Raw genomic sequence first — 6331 nt, forward strand, 5'->3', positions numbered from 1 at the left:
TAATTGTAGTGGGAGCAAACTCAATAAAATAGCTATCATTATTATTCTCATCACCATAATCATCATATATAGGAGGCATATTGTAGTCATAATTAATTTTCTCCTCAATAGTAGGTGGACTGAAAATATGATAGTCATCATTGTAATCATCATATATAGGAGGTAAAATGTCATCAAAGTAAATTTTCTCCTCCATGGTTGGGGGACTAAAAATATCATGCTCATCAAAACCAGCTTCCCCAAGCTTAGAATTTTCCATAGCATTAGCAACAATGGTGTTCAAAGCATTCATACTAATAACATTGCCATTAGCATGCATATAAAGTTCCATAGGTTTTTTAATTTTCTCTTCAAACACCTCATGTCCTAACTCAAGATAAATACTATAAAGATCTCTAATATTTTTTTTGTTTTCCATTAAGCCTAACTAGTGAAAATAAAAACAAGAAACAAAAAGATAAAATTGCAAGATCTAAAGGAAATAGCTTCGAGCACTCACACACCGGCAACAGTGCTAGGAAATAGCTTAGTAGTCGGAGGATGTGAATACCTTTTACCTTACCTCTCCGGCAACAGCGCCAAAAAATAGCTTGATGTCTACGCACGCTTCTATTCCTGTAGACAGTGTTGGGCCTCCAAGAGCAGAGGTTTGTCGAACAGCAGCAAGTTTCCCTTAAGTGAATCACCCAAGGTTTATCGAACTCAGGGAGGTAGAGGTCAAAGATATTCCTCTCAAGCAACCCTGCAATTAAGATACAAGAAGTCTCTTGTGTCCCCAACACACCTAATACACTTGTCAGATGTATAGGTGCACTAGTTCGGCGAAGAGATAGTGAAATACAAGTAATATGGATGATTGTAAGTAGTAATTGCAATCTGAAATAAATATGGCAGCGAGCAAACATGTAACAGAACTTGTTGGAAACGGTGTTTCAATGCTTAGAAACAAGGCCTAGGGATCATACTTTCACTAGTGGACACTCTCAACATTGCAATCATAATTGAATATAAATATAAGCACTTCACTATACTACTCTCCTGTTAAATAAAGAACTCAAATTCATTGGGCAAGTGTGCAAAAGCACACCTCAAAGGCGTATTCCCAAGTACTAATAAACACCCCACACTGTCACCGTGAGCATTCATAGGAGGTACTAACACACCACAATTCATAAGGGAGTTACACACGGCGCACACACTGTCACCATTACACCGAGGTCACAGTAACTCCAAAGTTATAATAAAACACTTGAATAGCATATGACATCTAGATTGCAAAGCCTATGATCACATAACTGAATAAATAAATGCTACTTTCTACACTCTCTTGTTGGATAACAAACACCATTCATTGTGTAGGGCTACAAGAGCTCCCTCAAGCCGGAGTAAACAAGCTCCACAACATCCGGAGTTCATATTAAAGTAACCTCTAGAGTGCATAATAGACCGTTGCAATTTAGACCGAGTACTAACATAGCATACACACTGTCACCTTTAAGCTATGAAAGGGGGAATAGATCACATCACTACTATCATAGTAATAGTTAACTCCATAATCTACAAGAGATTACAATCATAACCTACGCCAAGTACTACATGATGCACACACTGTCACCTTTACATCATGGAGGAGGAATAGACTACTTTAATAACATCACTAGAGTAGCACATAGATTAATAGTGATACAAAGCTCATCATATGGATCTCAATCATGTAAGGCAGCTCATGAGATCATTGTATTGAGGTACATGAGAGAGAGATTAACCACATAGCTACCGGTAGAGCCCTCAGCCCCAGGGGAGAACTACTCCCTCCTCATCATAGGAGACAGCAACGGTGATGAAGATGGCGGTGGTGTCGATGGAGATGACTCCGGGGGCAATTCCCCGTCCCGGCGGAGTGCCGGAACAGAGACTTCTGTCCCCCGAAACGGAGTTTCGCGATGGCGGCGGCGTCCCTGGAGTCTTTCTGGAGTTTCGTCAATTGGTGTCGGCTTTTTAGGTCACGAGGGATAATACATGCGAAGAGACGGCGCGAGAGGGTGCCTGGGGGGCCCACCCCATAGGGCGGCGCGCCCCCCTCTTGGCCGCGCCGGCCTATGGCACTACAACAAATATGTTGACTTGTGACCTTCTCTCAATGACCCTCGGAAAAATCGTCATCAATCTATGACGATTTCGCACCGAATGGTCGATAGCTGTTTGGGGGTGTCAAAACCCTAGAAAATTACGACGATTTAGATCAAAAACGTCGTTATTTCCTTGGATGAAATCGTCATAGTTGAAGCCATGCGATTTACGACGTTATTTCTAGGCGATTACGACCAATTAAGATCGTCGTATTTGTTTCTTATGATATGTGTCGAATGACTAGATGCCACCTCAACTGTTTTGCCTACGTGTCGTGTCCAAGTGTCTACCACATCACTTGTTTTGCCTGTGTGTGTCTACTATCAATTTCACTTATGTTTCTACATGAATATTGAATATTGATTCTTTTGAATTACTTGTGATTGATTCAAAATGTGACCAAAATATCGGGCATGAACTTTGTTACCTAGAGGTAATCTTGCAAATATTTTTGTGGATCTATGATAAAGTAGATAGTTTTGAACTTAAAAATGTAGATGCTTCACAAAAACCATATTTGGCGCATAGAAAATAAACAATGAATTTTCTATGTAAAGATGGTGAAAACCTCTGGCACCAACATTGCTTTCCATCACAAGATGCACACATGCTTAGAAAATAAAAATAGAGAATTCTTTGTGGCATACTAAGAAAATCCTTTTTTTGAGTTACAATATAGAGAACTCATTGTGGCATTATTGCTTGGCATGGTATGGGCACATGTGCCAAAAATATCATTAAAAATACATTTATTAGGACATTTAGCACTAAATACTAGTGCATATATATTAAAAAAATCACTAGAGATGCATCTAGAAAATATTTCAGCGCATTTTCGTTTCCCGCCAGGTTTTCCCTCTCGGTCATTTCGGAGCCCGCCAAGAGAAAAAGTCCACGGAACCCATCGCGGGATACCCTAATTCCAGTCCTCCATCTACGGTGCGCCGCCACCCGCTCCCTACCTACCTCTCCCCTCGCTCTCCCCCTCCCACCGATCCACAGCGCCGCCGCCCTCCTCACATCTCTGCTCACCGCGCCCCTCTCGCCTCTCTCGCCACTCAAGCCCCGATCCAGCATCGGCACTACATCCGCTACTCTCTTCTCTTAATCTCGACCCCGAGACCGTAGCTCGCGCGAACCCTAGCACCCCCTACAGGCTGCCGTCGAGGATGAACAAGCTGGCCTCTCGCGGCTTGTCAAGTTCCTCGCCGACCTCCCTCTAAGCGGAATGGCGCGCGGCTCCTCTCATCGGCGTCCAGGTCCGCCCGTCCAAGCTCCGACTCTCATCCGGAAGAATTGCGGTCGGTTCCTCCAGACGAGCCGCCGCCCATCTCTCTGCACCACGCTCCGTCTCGTCGCTTCGAACGCCAGCCCATGGTCAAGCATACCGACGGCACCGCTCCTAAGTCCGGCTGCCCCACAACCTTGCGCGTGGTCCGGATCTGGAGCCGAAGCGCCCGACCTCGATCTTGCTCGTCACACGCGCCTTTGTTGGCCTGCTTGTCGCGCGCGCCCTCTTCCTCCGCCGTGAAGAAGACCGATGGCGCCTCTCCAGATCCGCCATAGAGGTATCCTCTTCTTCTAACCAAACATTATCCGGATACAATCTAGATGAGATCGTTGATGTGGTCCTGGCTCGGCGGTGTGGCATATTTTTTCGGTGCCGGATCTATAGGCTGAAGCCGCTCGAGATGTTTCTGCAGGAGTGTCTCCCTTCCCGAGAAGAACGGGCTACACCTCGACCTGATGGCTCTCCGCCGTCCAGGACGCGGGCAGCATCAGCTGGGATGACGACGTGAACCAGATCTTCTTCAAGTACGACCCCATCCACCGAACCTTCACTAAGTCAGGTATGCACGCCTCCCTCCAACATATACACGAATTCATATTCTAGAGAAGATCATGTCTACCTGTAGAGATGTGTCTACAGGTATCGAGTAGTTGCAGTGAACACAATTCTGGACAAATCCAGTCCTGATACTGATCGAGCTCCACCCACATCATTTTCTTATGATATTTTTGTTACTCTGCCTACAGCTTATGGTATTTTAGGATAAATTGGGCCAGGAGATTGCTGACCTGCATCCATTATTTCCCAGATGGTGGTAGAGTAGATGGATGTTACCCAGAATCTGCCAGTCAAATACGTGTTGATGCTCCAGTTATTTGTAATCATGTGTTATATGTAAGATAACTTGATACTATTCAGATTTGTGTAGCTAATCAGTACCTAATGTTTATGTTTGCTTTAGTTGAAAATGAGGAGTAGAATGTTTCATTTTGCTATAGTTTCTTCTGTATGTAGTTAATACCTGTAACATGTCAAGTTGATTTCAAATTTATAGCTTTTGTTTCGTACTGTACAGCTCATAAGTGTCCCAGGCAGATGGATGATTAAGCTACTTGTTTTTCTTTTCCTTTCTGTGATTTTGTGATTCTTTCTTCCCTAATTGACTATTTTCTAGGATCAATGTCTTAGAAACCTCTGTTTGGTGTTGTTCATATAGGCTATTGTCACAGTGTACATCATGATATACATAAAGTAAAATGTAGCATAAACAAATGCTCTGCCAGATTATCAGATTATCCATGCCCTATCTTAAGTCTGGCATTTGTATGATTAATCTGACCTAATATTTTTTAATCACATTTAATTGATTTGGTATGGATCAGGATCTAGCATTACTTCAGATCTTGCCTCGCATGTATTCTTGTTTGTCAGATCTGGGCTCACATGTTTTCATCGGACTACATGATATATTCTGCCTTTTAGTATTCTTGAAGAATCACAGCTGCATTATATCTTGAGAAATGCTGATTACGACATGCTTGTTAATTTCCTTTCTTGTTTTCTGTGATCTACAAATGAAAACTATCAAGAGATATATTCTGTTGTTTACGAGACAATGATGCTGTGATCTACAAATGAAAACACTTTGCTATTTGGGTAGTCCAGATTTCAGTCTGTTGCTTGCATGCCTAGTTTTGAGAAAATGCTCTTATTGAGTCCTTGCAATATGACCCTGCAGTAGCTACATGATTATGAATTATTCATCAATATAATAATCACATGCCAATCTTCTTTCAGATACTTAGCTATATGATAATGAAGTTAAATAGAAGTTATGGTAATTACTTTTTTAACATAATTCATTCTAGTGCTTTGATGTGTATCGTGTGAAAAACACATTAGTAAACTGAATTACTTCGTGGTAGCTCTGTTATCATGCACTGGGTTAACTTTATTAATATTTCTTCCACTGTCCCAATTTAATGAACCGTTAGTTTTTTCAGCAACTTCATTAGCATTGTTTAGTTTTTTATGTATGGAACTTCTTAAACTACTATCTAATTTGTTGTCAAGTTAGTTGGTTGTCATTCCTAATCAGCTTAATAAACCTTTATAGTTTGGGTTTCTAGGAAACATAGAAAATGTAAATCTACTATATCCTGGAGTTACTAGAAGAAGTAATCCTATTTTCCTTCTTTTTCTTGCAAGTGCAAACACAACTTTTACTATCTAGCTAGGTACAGCTACCCTGGTATGGGGATTCTGTTTCCAGTATCTTGCACCAAAACATATTCACTGATAGTTCTACTGTGATTTATGTATGTGCACAGGCTGCCTACAAATTAGCATGATGTAGTTGCTTTTTTATTTTGTTCCCAACTAATCTGTTTTATAACTCTCAGGTGTTGGTCGCCACTTGCAAGAAGGGTCCTGTAGGTTGGGAGAGGGTCTGATCGTGGAAGTTAATTTGTTGGTCGCAATTGGAGGTCTGGCTGTGTGGAAGTTATTTTGTTGTTAATTTATTCATGCTTTGACTAGTATTGTCCTGTCGTGGGTTCACTTTGGGAGAGATTTAGATGGCAGTGTTTGATAGCTGGGTTTTTACTGCATATATGTGATTTAAGCCATGTGAATATTGTAATAGACTTAGTTGTTGCTGTTGTGAAAACAATGTCATGTATTCTTCGGTTCTGACTATTTGTTGTTTAATCAATGCAAAATCATGGGAAAATAAAATGTGAGAAGAGGAAATGGTAACTTCCGAGTAAAAAGGTCAAGGCCCAAAAAAGAAAGTAGATATAAATAGGGTATGGCCCAAAAACCGAATGGACAAAAGGACAGCTAAAAAGTTCAGGCCCAAGAGATGAACGTACTGGAAAAAGGCTAAAGCTTAAAAGAGAAATATAACAA

General features: G+C 41.4%; 1 long non-coding RNA gene across 2 annotated transcripts; it reads left to right on the top strand.

Annotated features, from left to right (window-relative positions):
- The first annotated feature begins 3044 nt into the window (after nt 1–3044).
- On the top strand, nt 3045–6112 carry LOC127295939 (uncharacterized). 2 transcript variants are annotated; one of them, XR_007848166.2, is made up of 3 exons: nt 3045–3698; nt 3806–3980; nt 5824–6112. It is a non-coding gene; the product is annotated as an uncharacterized lncRNA (long non-coding RNA). The 2 variants fall into 2 exon arrangements; XR_007848167.2 differs by having other exon boundaries at nt 3046–3698; nt 3834–3980.
- Nucleotides 6113–6331: the final 219 nt, after the last annotated feature.

The sequence above is a fragment of the Lolium perenne genome, chromosome 4, assembly GCF_019359855.2.
Source record: "Lolium perenne isolate Kyuss_39 chromosome 4, Kyuss_2.0, whole genome shotgun sequence".
Classification (NCBI taxonomy): Eukaryota; Viridiplantae; Streptophyta; class Magnoliopsida; order Poales; family Poaceae; genus Lolium; species Lolium perenne.